Genomic DNA, 21,381 nt, shown 5'->3' with positions numbered 1-21,381 from the left:
GCAATCCCCCTCTCTCCACCTGCCATCCCTCTCTCCCCATCTGCCATCCCCCCTCCCCACCTGCCATCCCCCTCTCCCCACCTGCCATCCCCTCTCCCCTCCTGCCATCCCCCCTCTCCACCTGCCATCCCCCTCTCCCCTCCTGCCATCCCCCTCTCCCCTCCTGCCACCTCCCTCTCCCTGCCTGTCATCCCCCTCTCCCGGTCTGCCATCCCACCTCCCTATACATCCCCCCCTCTTTCCCTTGCCACCCCCCTCTCCCTCTGCCATTCCCCCCTTCCCTGCCTTGCCTTCTGTTTCTCCCTCCTCCTGCTCCTGGATATCATGTATCCCAGGGCTGGCCTTGAATTGGCTGTGTAGCTGAGGATGATCTTGAACTTCTGATCCTCCTTCATTTAGAGTGCTGGGATTATAGGTGTTTGCCACCATGCCCAATTTTTGCAGTGCTGGGGACTGGACCCCAGAGCCTCTTGGGCATGCTTAACAAGCACCCCACCAACCGAGCTACTTCCCCATTTGGAGAAATGTTTTTCTTTTGAATTAAAAAAATTCAGGTACCTCCTAAATGTGAAAGAAATAAGAAAGAGGAAAGCAAACACATCGAAAGGTACAGGGAGTTGAAAGAGGGAAAGTGAGCAGAGCCCCAGTGCAGCACCTTTAAAAAATTACTTTCATGTATTAATGTGCATGCGTGTTTGAGCACCGAGAGGACAGCTTGCGGGAACTGGCTCTCTCCTTCCACCACGTAGGTCCCCAGGGATTGAACTCGGGTGGTCAGGCTTGACAGCAAGCCCCTTTCCCTACTGCCAGCCCTAAAGTAACTTTTAATTGAGTGGAAGCTTTCTTTTATTTTACTTCTTATAACTTTATTTCATAGAAAAAAAGTTTCTGCCGTATTGATTCAGCGACGGAAGAGCTAATTAAAGATAGCTCCCTCTGAGAAGGCATGAATTAAACACTATCTTCTTTCCAACGGAACTGGACGGATCAAACTATTTAAAAACTGCACCAGAGGAGTGTGCAGTTTCCCCCCAATTCAAAGTTCTTATGAACTGCTTTGAGGAACCAAAAGTATATTTTTTATGAAGTCTACAAATTAGGGTAATTTGCGGAGCCCTGTGAAGGAGATGAGGTGGATTGGTGTCTCGGCTAGAAACACAGGAAGTGGCACATGAAGCCACAATGATAATCTCTCAGTAATTAAAGGAAGCGATCCTGCTTGAAAGACCCCGATGTACATGGAGACTGGAGGAGACAGGTCCTTCCCTTCTCAGAGGAGGAAGGGTGAAGATAGAGAGGGAGGGTCAAGATGGAAAACAGTTTTGTGTATTGTGCTGGGTGACTGCCTCGCTGCATCTTCAGGTCTGAACTTAGAGGTCATTGATAACCCCATACCAAAATCCTCTGAATCCATTCAGTTGTGGAAGCCAGAGCTTGATTCCTGAGTGGAGTTCCCAGTGAAGGTTCCTGCTACCAAGGTTGGAAAGAGCAAGCAAGGGGAGGTGATGTTCACTCCAGCCCATAGGGAAGCACCGTGTTCCTCTTCACGTCAACCGCACAGACCTTCTTGGGGAGATCTCCTCCTGCAGCAAGTATGTGTTCTTAACTGTTGCTGCTGCTTTGGTTTGTATCCAGTTCTTCCTTCCTTGCTTCCTCGAGTCCTATATACACCACCCCATGGCTTCTCATGACATCACTCTGTTAGCTTATCAGAGAACAAGTTACCAAAGGGTTGCATTAACAGTTCAGCTCCTGAGGCTGGGGGTGCAGCTCATTTGGTAGAGTACTTAGATAGAGTCCATAAAATTCTGGGTTCCACCCCCAACACTGCATAAAACTGGGCATTGTGGTACCGGCCTGTGATCCTAGTACTCTGGAGGTGGAAGGGGAAGATCAGAAACTCAAGGTCATCCTCAACAATATAGAGTCTGAGGTCAGCTTGGGCTGCTGGAGATGCTGGAAGGCAGAGACAAAAATACGAGGATAGAGAATTTGAGGCCAGCTTGGTCTAAATAATGGGCCCTATTTTAAGGAGAAAAAAAGAGACCAGAAAAACCAGATCATGGTTTCTGGGACCAAGGATGAGGCTCAGGGGTTGAATATCTCTGCCTGTTGTGGACAGGGCCTTAGACAAGGCCCTGGGTTCCAGCCTTAGCACCACAAAGGGAAAAGGGAGCAAAGGATGTTGTTTGAGCAAGCGGCCTGTGTTCACGTACAAGTCACCTGTAACTAGAGGCATGAGATGTGTGGCCTAGGGCAACTGACTTCATGCCTTTCTTTTCATACACACAACCCCTCCTAGAGCTACTGTTGGGTTCAATGAGTTGATGTGCAATGTGCCTGGACTACAGCCGCAACATAAGCCATCTGTATTGCTATAAACCTATTTCATTAGAACATGGAATTCTCAAAGGTGGGAAAAGCTTTCTATCTAATCTCAAGCCTAAAGGAATAGTCAGTGTTTACCTAATGCTACAAGAAAGTATACGGGCTTAGATTTAGTCCTATGATCCCTGTTTATGCATTTACTTATTTTATTTATTACTTAACAAATGCTTGCTTATTTCAGATAAAGTTTCACTATTTTGCCAAGGCTGGCCTTGAACTTGCCATTTTCCTCCAGTAGGCTCCTGAGCTTTGGAATGAAAGAGATGTAGTACCATAGCTAACTCAGTAAGTACACCATTTATTCATTTCTTTATTTGTATGGGTCTTCTGTATACCAGGCTGGCCTCAAACTCATCCTGATGACATTGCCCTTCTGATTCTCTCATCTCACCGTTAGAGTTCTGGGGTTACAGGTGTAGGCCACTGCACCCGATTGATGTGGTACTAGGAACCAAACCCAGGGCTTCATGAATTCTATGTAAGCTCTTGACTTAACTTGAGGTATATTACCAGTCCAACAAGTTCATCTTAAACACTTTCTATGTTTAGGGTCTTTCTAAATGCTGGGTATAGATTGCAGACCGCAGGGAGAAGATCTCTACTTTTTGGGAGTTAACTGGTAGAGATTGTTATAAAGCAATTAATCAAAGAAAAAAGTTATTGTTAACATATTTTTAATGTATTTTGAAGGAAAGACTAGAGAGTTATGAAGGGAAAGAGTCTTTGGTTTCCCTGGAATCCTAGATCTCATTATGTAAAAAAATATTAAAAGATGAAAGAGACTGTGTGCCTTGGTCCTCATATTATATTTAATAAACAAGAGCGCTCAAGCTGAAGGTATCTGTAAGCTGATGATCTGGCGATTCTTGTTATGCCTTAGCACACAGTGTTCTCTGATATCTGAGAGTGGTTGGCTCGCTTGATTAGCTAATGAGGTCAATGTCAGAGGTCAGCATGGGTCAGTGAGCTTTCTTCCTTTGTCTGTCCTTTATTTTGCACTTTCAACCTCAACTGTCTTGCAGATGCGTGTGCTCACAGGAAGAGAGTGTGGCTGGAGGAGCTCCAAACCTGCCCAGACAGGAGCGTCACTGACCTCAGGCCTACCCTGGCATCTTTGCATTCTCGTGGTAGAATGCAGTGTGTTGTTCTTTCTTAGCAGGGGGACTCTCCTCTCATTTTTGGACAAGGTGGCCATTACTCTGCACAATTTTTTTTCCATTTGAAAATATAGAAATTACACCTGTAATTCCATCACTGGGGAGGTGAAGACAGGAGATCTTTGGGCTCATTACCAGCCTGCCTAGCCTAAATTGGTGAGTCAGTGAGAGTCCCTGTCTCAAAAAACATGATGGGGAGACATCAAGGAATACACTTAGCCTTTGGTGTTCATGTGCATATGTACCTACACACACACACACACACACACACACACACACACACACACACACACACCTGAATCTTAGTTGCCCAAGATCCAACTTATTGGAACTGTTTACTATTTAAAACACTTCATTGTTTATATGCTCTCCACAAAAGCTCCTACCCCATTTTAAATAGTAGTGAGATTATAAAGAAAAATTCAACATACTTTCATTTTGGAATATACATGAAATGTTCAAAGAGATGGACCTAATTCCATATGGTGTAGACTGGGGATGTAGCTCAGCTGATAGACTGCTTGCTTAGCATGCATGAAGTCTTTAGCGTCCCACAAAATGGGTGTGATGGTACATCCATATAACCCCAAAATCTGGGAGGTGCATGCAGGAGGACAAGGAGTTTTAAAGGTCATTCTAGGTACATGGGGAGTTGAAAACCCACCTGAACTACATAAGACTGTCACACATATGTGTACACAAACACACAAACAGAAAAAAACCACACACACACATACCTTAAAATGCATCACAAACTGTCATTAAAACACAGAAAACCTTTTGTTTTTATGGAGGACCTTTTAGTTTTATCTTGAACCTATTTTTCCATGTGTGATGAGTGTAGAAGAAGCCATTTGGGTCTTCTGCATTTATTTCTTCAGAAACAAAGGGACTCCTCCTTCTGCCGTCCAGCAGAGACCTAGTCTCCTATGATATGTCTTGTATTGATGCTCAGATGATCACAAGCTTGCGACTGCCAGAGACACGGCTTCTCCACAGACATTTTCATAGTGTGAAATCATGAGAATCAAAGCCTCCTCCAATTGCCAGTATTCTTATAGGAAAAGAAACTAAAAATGTTGACCGTCTTCACTGCCCAGAGAGACAATGCATTTCTACGGCCACAGAGAAAGCTGGAAAGCAGGCATAACAAAAAAAAATGTCTTATTTCCTTTTTTCTTCAAGTCCTTTGGTCGGGTCTATATCATAAAATTTGGATTTTTGAATGATTAGTGTAATTAACAAACATATCCATGTACAAGGAACCACATGCTGATTATTCTAAGAAATATGTCACTTTGTTAAACGAGACTGTGTTTACTGAGACTCGCAAACTACTAGAGTACAATTTTGAATACTGAGGATACACTTGTATATCCCAGCCATTTCATTACATACAAATTTTATCATGTGTTACACAAAACAGTGGGCTTCATTATGACAGCGTCATGCATGTGTATAACTATATTTAGATCATAGCCACCCATCTTTATCTTTTCATGCCCTCTTCCTACTCCTGTGGGTCCCCCTCTTCTTTCCAACTAGTGCCCTACTTTCATGCCATGTGTATGTGTTTGGGTGTATGTGTGTGTCCCAGTGAGCTTTCCTGGGGTTGCTTCCAGGAGCACAGGTGAGGGCTTTCCAGGGACTACACCACTGAAGAAAATGTCTCTCCCTCCCCCAGAAACTCCTCCTCTAACTGGTCTGGGTAAGACATTACATCCAAGTTAGAGGCAGGGCCAGGATACAAACCCGACTTTCCTACTTTTCCCAGATGCGCCTTCCCTGCCTCAGAAGCTTTTAGACAAAGTCACCAGGGCAGAAGCCAAAGACATAAATCTGAAGGACAATTTAGGGTCTGCACATAGATTTATTCCTCAGTTTATTGAAGTCGTCAGTCAATCAATGAATACTCAATTAGCTTCTCCTGTGTACCTAACACTGTTTTACATAATGTAAAGTAATTTAATATTTACTCATGGGTTCAGATTTTTTTTGTCAGTGAACTGCTCAGGGGTGAGCTGGGTGCTTCGTGCTGTGGGGTTAACCCTTGCAGGGTCACTTGAGAACTTTTATTTTTTAGATGAAATTGGGAGTGTTCAGGGTGGTTTGACTTTAAACAGAGCTCTTAATTTTTTTTTAAGTCCGGGGTGGGGTGGGGAGGCAGAGAGACAGAGAGAGTACTCAGGTATATTTGTGCTATGGTTTATATATGGAGGTCAGAGGACAATCTTAGTATTGGTCCTTGCTTTTCACCTTGTTTGAGACAGGTTGCTTCTTGCTTGTGGTTGCTTCATAACAGGCTACCTGGCCCTGGAGCTTCCAGGAATTCTCCTGTCTCCACTTCCCATCTCACCATAGGAAGGAGCACTGGGGTTACGCACGTATGTTGTTGAGTCTGGCTTTATGTAGGCTCCTGGGATTTGAACTCAGGATTTCAAGCTTGTGCGTAAGAGTTTTAAATCATCTTCCTAGCTCCTCAAGAACTTTTGCTTCTAACAAGCTTCTGTTCACTGGAACTCTCGGAGAGTTTTGCTTCCCTGGTCTCACATCCTCTATGTAGAGCGGGGCCATGGTTCTTTCCCAAGAGCCTCTTGCACCACTTCTTTTCTTTCCCCATTTGCTTGCCTTGGAGGCCCTATTTCCTAACTGCCACCTTTGGTCTGTGGTTGAGACTCGGGCCCTTTCCACAAGGGATCCCCAATAACACTGGCATGTCCCTCTCTCCTTTTCTGAAAAAGTTATTCTGTTTTGTTCCTTTAAGCTAGGCAACTGCCATCCCTACTCTTTGGCCTGTCTAGAATCTTTTGGCCTAGATTCCTCCCAACCTCTCTTGATCAGTGGTCTTTGTTGTTGTTTTTTATTTGTTTGTTTGCTTGGTTTTGGTGTTTTGAGACAGGGTTTTTCTGTAACCTTGGCTGCCCTGGAGTTCACTTTGTAGACCAGGCTGGCCTTCGACTCACAGGGATCCACCTGCCTCTGCCTCTTGAATGCTGGGTTTAGTTAAATGCATGTGCCACCACCACTGGGCCTGATTTTTCTTTCCCTCTTTTTTACTTTTTGGCAGGGTCTCGTGCACCCAGGCAGGCCTCAGGAGGATGCTCTCCAGCTGCTCCTCCTCCTGCTCTCAACTTCTGTCTCCCACTGGGATTACAGATGTGCAGCACCGTATGCAGGCGCTGAAGATGAAAGCCAGGGCCTTGTGCACGCTGCCAGCAAGCACTCTGCCAACTGAGCCACATCTCCAGGCCCCTCATTGTCTCGACTACAACTTTTCTTCACTTTGTGTGCCTTACATATGACTGCTAAGTCTTTTCCTACGATGTGGCCTTTGGTGGCATACGCTACCTTGCCTGGAACTATCTCTCAAATCCTCCAGGCAATTAATAAATGCCTCATTTGTCTTTCCATGCATCTTATTGACACATATAAAAGTTGGATGAAGTCAGGTGTGGTGGGCACACCTGTAATCCCAACATTTGGGAGTTTGAGTCTAGTCTGAGCTACAAAGTGAGACACTGTCTCAAAAAAAAAAAATCAAAGTTGGGAGCTGGAGTGATGGCTCAGTGGTTAAGAGCACCGGCTGCTCTTTCAGAGGACTAGAAATGAGAGCTCTGCTCTCATTACCCCAACTGCCTGAAAATCCAGCTCCAGGGCACCTTCTGGTCTTCATGGTCACAGCATGGCATATACTTTTGGATTCCTCCAAAACACAAGGCATTTACTTACAGAGGCCCAGGCATACACATACACAGGTCTAAAAGTAAGTCTTTTTTAAAAGTTGAGCAAACCTGTCTCTAAAATAATTCCTTTATTTTCTACATAGGCAAACTGGGAATACTAATTTCCTTTTTTTTTTGTGAAATGTTGTTAGCAATTTAAAGAGAACAATTCTAAACTATAAATAACTTTATTATTTTGTTTGTTTTTAGTTTTTCGAGTCAGGGTTTCTCAGTGTAACAGTTCTGGGTGACCTGGAACTTGTTTTGTAGACCAGGCTGGCCTTGAACTTACTAAGATCTGACTGTCTCTGCCTCCCATGTGCTGAGATTAAAGGTGTATACCACCACCACTTGGCTAAATAATTTTATTTTCATTTAGTATTTATCATCATTTAATGCACGGTTGCTTTATATTATTATTTTTTTTTTTTTTGCCAAATAGTAAATGGCTAGAGGAAAAGGCAGTGTTTGGGGTTTCCCGTAGCCTCACCCACCTGCCTAGTATGGGCTGTGATTCCTCCAGCATCACAGCAATATCTTGGTTCACTCTCAGTACTGGGTAGGATCACTGCCAATGGCAATGCGTTTTCACAGATGGGTGAATGCTTTGTTACACCACCCACAAATCTTTGGACATTACACCTACTTGGCTGATTCGGCAACTGCTGTTTGAAGTAGATCAGTTAAAAAGTTCTGTGGCTAGAGGGATTGCTCTCTTGATAACAGGCTTTCCTGGAAGCAAGCCCGAGGGCCTGTGTTCAAGGGTCAAAACCCATGTATAGAAAACTGGGTGTGGGGTCTAGAGCTTGTGATCCCTGTACTGGGGAGGCAGCAACAGGCAGATTCTTGGGGGTGTGATGACCAGTTAGCCTAGTTTACATGGTAGACTCCAAGCCAGTGAGAGACCCTGCCACAAAGAAAAATGGGTGTCATCTGAGGAAGGACAGCTGAGGTTGTCCTCTGGCCTCCATATGCACACATGTATAAGTGTTCACAAGCACACACACATACACACACAAACACACACACACACACACACACTTAAAACAGACAAAAAAGACTGCTCTCTCTCTCTCTCTCTCTCTCTCTCTCTCTCTCTCTCTCTCTCTCTCTGTCTTCCACATATTATGAATGCTTCATTAAGCTACAGTCCTACAGTTTGAATTCCTCTTGTGGCCTACGTTGCTTCCTTGTTCCTAAAGTTTTAACAGAATCTTGTGGGAGGGTGCTGGGCAAAAACGGAGAGACAGAGATGGCTGGAGTTGTCCACCCAGGGTCCACCAGGATTTCTACACTGCCAGTAAGAGCTGGGACACAGTAATTGCCTGCGCTCCCACCCCTGGGCTGTGTGTTGAACTCACGTTTTTCACATTAATAATATTATTGAAGGTGACAGTGAGCTTAGTGTTATCTTCACACCCTCATCCCTCAGCAAATAAGGATTATTAATTGACTGATGTAACAACACTTTTATTCACGTTCAAGAAAAACTCACACATTCGGGTGGTTCTTTCTTTGGAGAGCGACCCTTTCCAGTTTTTATACTCAATGGCTTCTAGGGGTGAGTTAAAAATTTCTTTTCCCAGAATCCAAACACGGTAGTGAACACCGAGTCACAGAGTGGAGAGTGATGGGTTAAATGCAGCTCGAGACTGGAAGACAGGGAAGCATCAAAAAACACAGTCTTCACCCTATGAGTTTGAGGGAGTGGGCAGACACCAAAGAAAAACCTTTCAGTCCTCAACGAGTTCCATGGCAACTGCAGCCTTGGAAACTCGAGAGGCATGGGGGCGGGGAGGGAGACAAGACTGGGACAGAGATAAGGTGACTGAATCTGCTGGCATTCCATGCATCGCGCTTGGGTTGAGAGTGAAGGGCGCGGGCGGGGGAGGACTGCCCACATCAGCCGTGAGAGTGACCTCATACCAGCCAAAAGGCTAGCAAGGAGCCTGGCAACCAGCTGGCGAATGGACCGGCTAGAGAGGCAGAGGTGCTGGAACAGGTCGCTGGAGCTGAGGTAGCTCTTTGGTGCTGGGGGGGAGCTCTGCCAGGAGGTTTGGTCTTTCCTGGAAAAGAACGCATCTCTAGTCACAAAATCTCTGGGTCCAAATGAAGGTCATGCATGTAATGTAACGCAGGCGCAGTGATCACACTGGCACTGGAACAACCTTTTGTGTGAGCGACAACAATGGAGGGGGAGAAATCAGGACACGGTTGGTTCCCAAGGCAGACTGGCTGGTGCGGATGTGTCTCCAGGCTGGCTGCAAAGTGAGCTGTAAGCCAGGTCGTTGCCCGGCAACCAGACGCTACCGCGCTTGCGCCTGCGGAGCGCACTGAAAGCTTGGAGACCCCGGGAAAGCCGGAGCACAGCGTTCACAGGACAGGCTTGGGGATCAGGAAACAAAGCTTAGGAGTTGAGGCAGTGACTACGTGAGGCTAGGGGAATGTCTTGTATCCTAAAGGGGAGGTCACTAGGAACTCGCTTTCCTCAATCGTCTGAGTCAGAACCCTACTTTGGGCCTGCGTGTAGATTGCTTGCACAAATGCTTCCTCCACTTGAAGCTTACAGCCCAGATGTTACAGCACTCAATTGTCTGCCTATTGTGTAAAACGCGTCAGCAGCCCCAAACAAACAACAAAAACAAACCCTCTTCAAGTGGCCAGCTGAAACTCATTTATTGTTTTCCAAAGTACGACTACTATGCACCTGGAGGCCCGCTTAACAAAAACAGTTGTGAATGTACTGTCACATGGAGACGCACTAGTGGCAAAAAAACGGAAACCTTGGAAATGCTACAGGAAAACGTAGGGGAAACACTTAAACTCATAGACATAGGCAAGGACTTTCTGAAAAGGATTCAGCATAGGAAATAACCTCAAGCACTGGCAAATAGGATCGTATGAAATGAAAAAGCTTCTTCTGTACAGCAAAGGAAATAATTACCAGAGTGCAGTCTATATACAGAACGAGAGAAAAAAGAAATCTTTGCCAGCTACACATCAGACAGTGGATTAACATCCAGGATAAAACATTGCAAGAATTAAATGCCCAAACCCCGAATCTCTCAATCAATAAGTGGGTTAACAGAATAGACAGTTGTCAAAAGAAGAAACACAAATGGCCATCAAATACTTGGAAAAAGTGTTCAATGTCCTCAGCCATCAGGGAAATGTGAATTAAAGCCACTTTAGGTTCCGTCTCTCATCAGGCAGACTGGCTAGTATCAAGAAGACACATGACAATGAATGCTGATGAGGCCGTGGAAAGAGGAGCCCTTGTTCACTGCTGGTGAGCGTGTAACTTGTGCACTCTTATGGAATCAGTGTACGAGTTCTTCAAGACCAACATAAAGCCACCATGTGACCCATCTGGGTCATTCCTGGGCATATACCCAAAGGACTCCCAGACAGTGCACACACCACAGGGATGCTGCGATGGTCACAAGAACCAGAAAATAGAACCAGCCTAGATGTCCATTAACAGATTAATGAATAAGTCAAATATGATATAGCCATAGATATGAGTTTTAACTAGCTCTTAAAAATGCATTTGCAGGAAAATGAATGTAACTGGAAATCACCTTAAGTGAAATAAGCCAGAGCTCATAAATAGGACCTACATTTAAAATGTGTGGCTAGGTGTGTGTGTGTGTGTGTGTGTGTGTGTGTGTGTGTATAGGTAAGTGACAAAACTAGGAAGGGAACCATGATGGGGAAGAGGAGATCTTAAGGGAGGTAGGAAATAGGGAGGGTGGTGGAATACATGCCATGAAAAAGCAGGTGGGACTAACTAGGGGAAGGGAACCAGAGGGAGGGCATGAGGAGGGAGGGCATGAGGAGGTGTGGGGAAGGTAGTTGGGGAGGGGAGTGGATGAGGACAAAGCGTCATGGCTCAAATGTATGAAGATTTCATGTCAAAACCAAATTCTTTGTATGCTAAACAGAAATATTAATAAAAAGTAAATAAAGTTAGAATCAGGAAAAAAAAGCATATAAATAAAAGCTTTTTAGGTGGGGTACTTGGGAAGAGATTTGTGGAAAGGCAAGTCAGTCCAAGTTTGGTGTAGTATGTGTGTGTCACAGACACAAAGGGGTGTTTTCCTTAGTATTGTTGACATATGGTCCCAAGACCTCCCAAAATGAAACTCTCTACCACACCACCCCTTCCATTTTGGTAATTAAGCAATTAACATCACACAGACTGGAAACAAAATAACATCCCAAGACCACAGAACTCTTTGAGCCTGAGGGCTGGGTGGAAGAATTTTCTCAGTTTTTATTAAATAAGGAAACACCAGAACAAAGAATCAAAACCATTTTGTCCTAATGGGGAACTTGAAAATTCTTGATCACCTTATGTTTAACCACATACCCATATTTGTGAATACACACATACATTCTCTCTTCCTTTCCTGGTCTAACATCTAGACCAACCAGGGCACATGGAAAACTTGGATTTACAGATTCACATTGGTTTTGCTTCCCGGAGTTTACTAGTTGTACAAATAGAGATGTTTCTTTGTATTTGTCTAAAAAGACTGTACTATTTGAGGCAGGACACTACACATTATTAAGAAAAGATAGGGAGGGCGAGGGTGTAGCTCAGTTGGTAGAGTGCTTGTCTAGTATAAACAGTCTCATTACCACCTGTAATCCCAGCACTCAAGAGGTTGAGGCAGGAGAACCAGAAATTCAAGGTCATCTTTAGTTACCCACATAGCAAGTTCTAGACCAGCCTGGCTTAAGAAAGGGAGGAAGGAAGGAAGAGAACAGGTAAGGAATAAGTTCCAGAAGTCTGTTACAATGATGTTAGACCCACTTAGCGATACTGTATTATACATTGATATTTACGCATGTATATATTTATTTATAGGTAGAATTTTCCTATGTAGTATAATCTGGTCTAAAACTGCCAGTTTTCCTACCCCAGACTCCAGAGTACTGGAATTACAGGTGTGCTCTACCACACCCGTCTAAAATAAGTTAGAGGACAGAGCTCATGTTAGATGGTCTTGGAAGAAAGGTTGGAAAACAGTAAAGTGTTTGGAGATGATGGGTGTCTTTATACCCTCGTTGTGGTGATGGTGTCATAGATAGATGCTTAAGTATTAGCTACTGTCCAGTAGCCATGACAAACACTTGCTGAGAAGCAGCGTAAGGAAGGACGGGTTTATTTCGTCTTGCAGTGTGGGGGTACAGTTCGTCCAAGTGGAGAAGTAATGGTCAAGGGTGTGTGACAAGGGGTCACATGACCTCCACAGTCAGGAAGCGGAGAGAGATGGAGGCTGTGTTCAGCTCGCTTCCTTTTCATTCAGTCCCAGAGCATGGAATGAGGTCACTCTCCTTCAGGGATCATCTTCCCTCCTTAGTTAGACCTTTCTGGAAATAGCTTCACAGACGGGTGCAAAGCTGTGTCTCCATGGTGACTCTAAATTCTGTCAAGTTGACTATCAAAATTAATCATTACCGTGAGGCTTATGTCCAAACTCATGAAAATGTCCACGTTCCTATGTATGTGAGCAAGGGACCCTAGTTTATTTCATTCTGCGTCCTCTCCTTTTATGGCACTCGGAGTAAAGATGTGCTTCAGGTCAAAGGATGACAAAGGTGAGGGCTTCTCAGACTAGCTGGACCAGTCTACTTCCGGATGCAAGCACCTGGGCAATCCCTATCTTTTGATTAGAACAGGGATCCCAGTCTTGTGATTTATAACCAAGGGAAGATGTGAGGTGGGATATTTTTTTTTCTCCAAGACATTTTCAAGTAGCCCAGAATAGTCTCCAACTTGTTCTGCAGTGTGTGTGTATGTGTATAACCTTGGACTTCCGGTCTTTCTGTCTCCACTTGCAAAGTGCTAGAATTATGGGTATGCACCACCATGCCCGGTTTATTTGGTGTTGCGGATTGAACCCAGGGCTTTGTGCATGCTAGGTTAGCACTGTAGCAACTGAGGCACATGTCCAGTCCTACCTGTGGCACTTCTGAAAAACAAGCAATGCCTGTATTCAGGGTCATAGATTCGAGGTAGTTAAGGTGTTCTAGTCTTCTTTTTGTTGCTGTGATACACACCATGACCAAAACTTGTGGGTGGAAAGGGCTTATTTGGCTCCCAATTCCACATCACAGTCTGACACTGAGGGGAGCCAAGAAAGAGGCAGGATCTGAAGCAGAGACCATGGAGGAACACTGCTTTCTGACTTGTTCCTTCAGTTACCCATTTCCTTTTCTTTTCTTTGGTTTTTTTTTCTTATTTATTTGTTTATTTTGTTTCTTTTTAGACAGGGTTTCCTTGTGTACTCTTGACTGTTCCGGAACTTGCTCTGTAGATGGCTGGCTCCATAGAGATCTGCCTGCTTCTGCCTACCAAGTGCTGGGATTAAAGGCTTATACCACCATGCCCACCCAGCTCAATTACCTTTCTTTTGCAGCCCAGGCCTACCTACCTAGGAATGGTACAGCCCACAGTGGGCTGGACCTTCTTACATAAATTAGAAAATGAGCAAATATAACTCCCCAGAGCCCCATGCCCACACCACAGGCCAGTTTGATAAGGCAATTCTTCCACTGCGGGTCCCACTTCCCCTGTGTTTTAAGTTGACAACCAAGATTAGCCATCACATATGGAAAAAGAACGTACCTTCCCCTTGTCTAGTTGGTCTGTCAAAGCACCCTCCTTGACATGTTTGTCTTCATCTCACTGTTCCTTCTCCTGGACTTCAGCAGACGATCTTGGCATTATAAGACAGATTTTTCTGAAGACAAGCTTATCGTCTTTCCCATGATTTCATGTTTCCTTCCTAGTTGTTCCTGTTTTTTTTTTTTTTTTTTTTGACTACCCAATTTTAGGAATGACACATTTTGCTAGGTCAAGTGAATATAAGTGGTAAGTAGGTAACTGAGAAAGTTTATCTCCACACACACACACACACACACACACACACACACACACACACACACTCAAATCTCTGCAGAACGACAGAGACCATTATCTGGGTTGTTTTTCTTTACCAGCTGGAAAAGCAAGTACTAACGACAAACAGTTGAAGTCACTTGAAAAGTTAGCTCCCACCATTTGGCTCCTGGAGGGGACTAACATTTGCTTTGGGCTAAAAGTAACCCTTTATGTCTTTTGTTTAGAAGTCATGGAGTAAAATGGTGATAATCTATAAAACCAAGTAGAGGTGTTGGAGCATAGAAAAGTATTGGAACACACACATCCCTACTCCTTCCTAATCTAGCTCGACCCCTGTCTGTTTCCACAGAGCAGCTGCAAAAACATAAAACTCTCATTCAGAGAACTTTAACCGTAGAGTTATTAATATGTTAAGCAAAATACTTTCTACTATGAACAGTTGTCCTTTGTCTTATAGGATATTATTTGCATTGTTCTAAAACCAACTGAGATGACTGGCCCTCCTTGTAGGTTACGTAGCAATGCCTCTGGCCTCTATCTACCACTAGATGCCAGTATCAATCTCTCCACTCCTAGTTAGGTCAATCAAAATGTTTTCAGAGGAGCTCGGAGGTCATTCAGTGAGTCAAGTGCTTGCTTTGCAAGCATGAGGACACGGGTTCATATTCCCAGAATCCATGTTTACAAATCTAGATATGGTGGCATGTCCTAATAATTTCAGTATTGGAGAATTGAAGGCAGAAGTACCCCTGGGCTTGATTACCAGCTAGCCTAGATCAGTTGGTAATCTCCAGGTTCGTTGAGAGACGCTGTCTCAAAAAATAAGGTGAAGGACTAGAGAGAGGCTCGGCATCCACTGCTCTTCCCAAAGACCCAGTTTTAGTTCCCAGCACCCAAGTCAGGCATCTCACGACACCTCCAGCTCCAAGGGGGTTCCAGTGTCTCTGGTCTCCGTGGGCATCTGTACTCTTATGCACATAACCAGATACACGCATGCGAGCACATCCATATAATTAAACAAATACATCTTTTTTAAAGGTGGAGACACCAGACACTGACCTCTGTCTACCATACTCACACATACACATAATCATGTAGACACACCCCCACGTGAACACACACACACACACACACACACACACACACACACACACAGAGTTTTCTACCATTGCCCAAAGCTTCATGGGAATGGATAAAGTCATCTATGTTGAAAAGAACCATTCTAGTAGAATCGCTGACCATGTTAATCTAGTAGGCAGGACCCAGAGTGTTGATGGAAGTGTTGGGAGGACAAGGAGCAAAGTTTCACCCAAGGAATGTGACAGTCACAGCTGCAAGTTGGCAGGGGATGGACTCAAACCCTTTCGGCTAGGCTGTGCCATGAACAGAACGTATAATAGTATGCCACAAACAGGACACATGGCACTCCTCCATTTCCAGGAGTGAGCATAAAATGGAGATGTTTAACTGAACTTCTTCTAACTTGTGGTTCCTAGTTTTACCTGGAAGCAGCAGATGCTCTACTCCAGGGTCTATCAATGTAATGGTGAGAGTTAAGTTACAGTCGTGGTGTATGTGTGTGTGTGTGTGTGTGCACGTGCGTGTGTGTTTGTGTACGTGCGTGAGTGTGTGTGCGTGTGTGTGTGAGGCAGAGGTGGACATCTGATGTCTCCCACAGTCACTCCCCACATTACATCATTGTTTCCTGTGAACCTAGGACTTCACACATGACAGACAAGTACTTTCCTACTGAGCTCTAGCCCCGCCCTTCCACCCTACTTTTGAAGACAGGGTCTCTCGTTGATCTAGGACCTCGTCTATTTGGCTGGACTGCCTGGCCAGTGCACCTCAGGGTTCCACCTGTCTCTGCTTCCTGGGGCTGGGATACGAGCATTCGCCATCTTGCCTGGCTCTTTACACCAGGCCTAGGGACTGAACTCTGGTCCCCAGGCTTACCAGGCAAGAATTTTGCTGACTTTGCCTTTTCCTCAGCCCCTAGACTGGTACTTGCTTCTGTAGGAAGTTCCCATGGTTCTAAGCCCTCAGGGCGGGTCCCTGTGCCGAAGTTGGAGGAAATCTATGCTGCCTTCTCCCCACTGTGTTACAGCTTTCCTTTGCTCTTATCAGGGTGGCCCTGCCCTTTAACACAATAAGAGACCAAACAATGAAAAAGCAGTGGTGAGATTTAGACCCTCCAAATCACAAAGGAAGGAAATTCTGAGTTATTGCTTTCACTTAGGGTCTCATTCAAACGGGCCCTGGCATTATCAAAAGATCAGGGAATCGCTATACATTCCACAACGTGTAATTACCAATAAGGACGTCATTATAGGCTTGGACTCTTAAAATAACTGCACCTTTGTGCTTTCAGGTGGGATGAAATCACAGAGTGTTAGCTAGAATGTCTTAGAGCTTTTGGAAGTAAATTGTGAGAACACTTTTACTTGCATATAACAATACAGTTAGATTGGTAGCTGCAACGTCTTTAGTCTTGGACCAATTTAAATTTGGTCCAGTTAGTACCTAAAGCTATGCTTAGATATCTTGACCTCTTCCCATTTTTATTTATATATTGCTTATTACTTATTTATTTGAGAATTATTGTAGTTATGATATGTGTGTGTCTGTGTGTAGGTATGTGCATGACAGTTCATGTGCCCACGGAGGCCAGCGACTTTGGAACCCCCTTGAAGCTGGAGTTATAGTCAGTTGTGAGCTACCAGGTGTGGGTGCTGGGAATTGAACTCAGGTCCTCTGCAAGAGCCATATGTACCTTTAACCACTGAGCCGTCTCTCCAACCTCCATTTCTACTTTTTTATTTTTTTTTTAAAGATGAGGTTGAACATGTCCCAGGCTGGCCTTGAGCTCAGTTTGTGGTGGAGGATGATCTTCAACTTTGATCTCCCTGCTCCACCTCGTAGCCCAACACCTGCTCTATGCTATGCACTATGATATGGTTTGCCAGTCAGGCAAGGGATTGGAGATTGAAACACACACACACAGACACAGACACAGACACAGACACAGACACACAGACACACAGACACACACACACACACACACACACACACACACTGGTAATGCCAAGAATGCTCCAAGAATGCCCAGAATGCCCCCTTTATTGTCTTCCAGAGCAGCTTACATAGAGTCTCCTTGACTAATGACCATGCCCTAACTCTCAGCTGCAAGCCCACCAGAAGCCACTCCCCTGCCATCAGGAACTCCTGAGGGTCTCATGCTCAGAGCAGCTGCAAGCATAGGAAAACAAGTTGTTTACTCCTGCAGGCAGGGGTCACAGAAAATTCAGGGTCTGGGGTTCACAGTCCCCAACACACCTTATCCATGCTGAGATTGCAGTGGTGTGCCAGCATGTCTGAGTATCTGGTGTTAGACACTGAATCCAGGGCTTCATTCATACTAGGCAAGCACTTCGCTACCCGAGGTACAATCCAAACCCTCTTGCAGCTGGATGTGCATGGCTGTATGGGATAGTCAAGTTGCTCTTATCTTTTCAATATTGACATTAGTGCATTAACCTCTTTTTTCTCTCTGTCTCTCATCTCCTTTTTGCAGCTCAGGTTGGCCTTAAGCTTTTGATCCTCCTACCTCACTACCTTAGGTTCTGGAATTGAAATCACAAGCACGTGCTACCACACCTGGCTGTGTCTGCCCCCAGCTACATTTTATTCTTTTGTGTTTATGTGTGTGGACATACACATGCCATAACGAATGTATGAAGGTCCAAAGATAACTTGAGTGAGTCAGTTTTGTCTTTTTACAGTGTGGGTTCTGGGGAATGAACTCAGACCCGCAGGCTTGGCAGCAATCTCTCCAGTCCTGCTTCTGCGTGTTTTCTCTCCGTAGGTCAGTTGTAACGTGAGTGTGCTGTAACAGTGCAGGGTTTACCTTGGCATGTGAGATAGTCATAGTGACATTACCTTTCAACCTCTCTAGGACACATCTAGGGTTTTGAGTTTTCCTAACTCTGCAGCTTTGTGACTTAGCCGGAAAATTGCATTTCGCTCTGACATTCTCTTTGCTCGAAGGTGTTGCAATAAATGAGTGTGAAAATGCAGAGTACATCCCGTCCCAGCTCTTCTTATTAGGCGTGTAACGTTCCTGAGCGAAAGTAATATCGCAGAGCAATCTGGCTATTAAGGCAGTAATTGCATATCTTGTCCTGGTTATAAAGTTACCTTTTGCAAACAGTCCACCTCAACCATTTTAATAGCCATATCAAGAAAGGTGCATAATGAATTTTCTTTGAAGAAATTCCCTGAACTACATTTGTTCTTCTATCTGATTTTACCATTATGCTGAAGGGTTGATAGCAAAGTCTTGTCCTTCGAGCTCATGAGCCCAAAGATTTCACATAAATATTTGATAAACTGAGGCTTCTTAAGTCACAACTAGAAGGACATGTTCTAAGTACCATTCTGTAGGTAGTAGGATTGTAATTGATTAAATAAAAATTTCCCTTAGGGGCTGGAGGTAAAACTCAGTAAAGTAGATGGCTCGTCTAGCAAGTATAGGATTTGAATCTGATTGCCAGCCCTACAGAAACTTACATTTTCTCTGTACTCTCTTTTTAATTTTTTCAGAAACTAATATATATTATTGTGCATTTTGTTTCTTTCTTTTTCTTTTCTAATTTTTCAAGACAGGGCTTCTCTGTGCAGCCCTGGCTGACCTGAAACTCACTCTGTAGATCAGACTGGCATCAAAGTCAGAGATCAGTTTACCTCTGCCTCCTAAGTGCTGGGCATTATTGTGTATTTTGAAGGGCTTTTTTTGTTTGTTTGTTTCTTTTTTTGTTTTGTTTTGTTGTTGTTTTTAGTTTCTTGAGACAGGGTTTCTCTGTGTAACTACTGTGGCTGACCTGGAACTGGCTTATGTAGACCATGCTGGCCTTGAACTCACAAACATCCACCTTCCTCTGCCTCCTGAGAGCTGAGGTTAAAGACATAAGCTACCATCACCCTATTGTGTATTTTGAAAGCATTACCATGGAAGATAAATGGATTCAACTTTCTACCTGTTTCAATCTAGTCCATCAGAGAAATCCAGCATGATTTTTTTGATCCCATGAAAGCATGTAAAATTTTTATCTTGTCAATGAAAAAGTAACTAATACATATCTCATCTAGAGATGAAAAGAAATATTCATCTCTCTGCAGCCAACTAAGATGACCAAGTTGCTTTCCTCATGGGGGTCTAGTGGGCAATGACTACAAACAGCAGCCTCTATGATGGTATACACAGCCTGCTGTTAATATGAGTTGCCCTAAGGAACCTTGGAGATACTTTTCTATTTGATAGTCATGTCTCTGATTTCAATGCTGTCCCTACCCCAGGCTCCAAACAGTTACGCAAACTGCCTTTGGGAAGCTCCATGGTACAGTGGTCAGGGTACATATTGGCCAGGTCATCATGCCAATGCACACCAAATTGTAGAATAAAGAACAGGTGATTGAGATCCTGCATAGAGTCAAGTTCTACTTCCCTGCTCGACAGAAGCCACGGCTCAAAGGAGTGAGGCTTCTTCAAGTTTAATGCCGATGACTTAGAGCATCTGGCAGTCATGAAGTGGCTCATACCCAATGGTTGTGGGGTCAAACATTCCCCAGTCATGATTCCCTGGGCAAATGGTGGGCCCCAAACTGCTGAGGGCTTCCACTGTGCTGTTCTACACCACACTAAACCATATTCAGTAACAAATATGTCAATCTGTCTAAGAGAACCGAATGGTCTTCAAGATGGTCTACACCAGGTGGAAACTGATCCTGGACCCTGTTGCTTTCTGGTTTTGTTCTGATCATGTCTCCCCAACCATTGCAGACATCTACGGATGCTATTGGGTATGTTTATTCTAAGACTATGTTGGGGACACTCAGTACTCATCAAAGAGCACAAATCGTCTCCTTGTTCTTAGCAATTGGAACTTTCACATTTATTCTGAGAAACAGTTTTTGTTTTTTGCTTTTTTGCCTCCCTTTGCAAGGATTCATGTATCAGGATGAATTTCCCTCATGGCATGAAATTTCTAATAGCCTCCATTTCTATTTTTGCCTTATTTTGTAACCATAATTTTTCTTTGCTCCAACTTTATTGCAAACTTTTTAAAATAACCAATTTACTTTATTTTTTATTTTTGTGGAACTGACATTGAACCAGAGCACATATTAGGAAGATGTTCTATGGCTGAGCTCTTTCCCCAACCCACCAGTTTGTTTTAAATCTTATTCTATCCTGTATGTATTTTCGTAAAATCCCCTGAATTTTTTTTGCATTGGTGCATTCTATGTTGGTGTTTTGCTTGCATGTATGTCTGTATGAGGGTGTTGGATTCCCCGGAACAGAAGTTACAGACAGTTGTGAGCTGGGAATGTCTGTGCTGGGAATTGAACCCATGTTCTCTGGAAGAGGAGTCAGTGCCCTTAACTGCTGAGTCATCTTTCCAACCCAAATTTCCTGAATTTTTGTCTAAGGCCCCTGAAATATAACTTTAATATATCTTTAAGAAGGGGTAAAGGTTGATAACACACACACACACACACACACACACACACACACACACACACACACACACAGAGATATGCAGACACATACACATACACACATAGAGACCCAGATATTTTTGCTGCTAATTTGCCTTAAGTTTACCTAGAACAATTCCACTAGACCAATTTTTCTATAACTATCTTTACTTTGTTCTTTCCCTCTTTCCTGTTTTTGTTTCATACCTATGTGTGTGCTTGTGTTCTCTTGGGTGCATGTATGTGTTGGGGTACGTGTGTGCATGTACATGGGGGAGGACAGAGGACAACCTCAGGTGTTGCCTAGGAATGCTGTCCAACTCTTTTTCTTGAGGTACTACCTGTTTCAGTTAGAGTTTTTGTTGCTGCGATGAAACACCATGACCACAAAGAAGGTCAGGGAGGAAAGGGTTTATTTGGGAGGAGTTAAATAAGTGTTTTAATAGTGTTGGCCTTTTCAAAGCTTCTTCAGAGTTGAGCATGCAATCAAAGAACCAATTGAGAGGACTACATCATTTTAAACCAATATATAGAGAGCATCATTCTCGGGTGCCTAAATTTGCAAGAACTCCAAGATTCTGTTAAGTTATTACAGAACTCCAAACTGATTAGAATAAGGAGGACTGGCCAGAGTTTGGACAGGATGAGGAACTACTAAGAAGGG

General features: G+C 44.0%; 1 non-coding gene across 1 annotated transcript; it reads left to right on the top strand.

Annotated features, from left to right (window-relative positions):
• The first annotated feature begins 19,352 nt into the window (after positions 1-19,352).
• LOC125398393 (small nucleolar RNA SNORA70) lies at positions 19,353-19,487 on the top strand. The gene has a single exon (XR_007231375.3). It is a non-coding gene; the product is annotated as a small nucleolar RNA SNORA70 (small nucleolar RNA).
• Positions 19,488-21,381: the final 1,894 nt, after the last annotated feature.

This window comes from Myodes glareolus, chromosome 5, assembly GCF_982192425.1.
Source record: "Myodes glareolus chromosome 5, mMyoGla1.1, whole genome shotgun sequence".
In the NCBI taxonomy this organism is placed as follows: Eukaryota; Metazoa; Chordata; class Mammalia; order Rodentia; family Cricetidae; genus Myodes; species Myodes glareolus.
This window is presented reverse-complemented; position numbering and strand designations above follow the sequence as displayed.